Below are 532 nucleotides of genomic sequence, written 5' to 3'. Positions count from 1 at the left end.
CGACAGTTGTTTCCTTTCTCTCTTACCGTCCGGAGATAATTCAGTCAACAGACTTTGAACTGCAGATAAGGGAGGAAGAGGATGATCCGAGGGAAGGGCCTGCTGTATGTGGGGCAGGGGCAAAGAAGTGAAAGGGGATGTGGGGGCGGGAGACAGGTGTATGGGAACTGGAGAGGGCCAAGTAAGATAAGACCTGAGACAGATGCAATAGCTCAATTTGCACCACACTTTTAGTCTTGCATGGTACAAAATGGGTACAATTTTGACAAGTTCTTGTGAGCTATATATATATTTCATGACAGGGAATACAAACTTTGTAAATGATACAAACTTTCGCCCCAAAATACAGGATCAGATAATATTTTTAAGTGTTTGAATAATGATCAGAATTTGAAGCCGTGTGTTTCAAATGATCAGATTGTCATTTAAAAAACAAACACAGTTTCTTAAGTTTGCTTCAACAAAATACTTACATCATCCAATATGTATCATGCTGCCCCAGCACATCCTGTTCTTTTCCGTTCTGCCTGTT

Source organism: Melanotaenia boesemani, chromosome 20, assembly GCF_017639745.1.
Source record: "Melanotaenia boesemani isolate fMelBoe1 chromosome 20, fMelBoe1.pri, whole genome shotgun sequence".
NCBI classification, from domain to species: domain Eukaryota; kingdom Metazoa; phylum Chordata; class Actinopteri; order Atheriniformes; family Melanotaeniidae; genus Melanotaenia; species Melanotaenia boesemani.
This window is presented reverse-complemented; position numbering follows the sequence as displayed.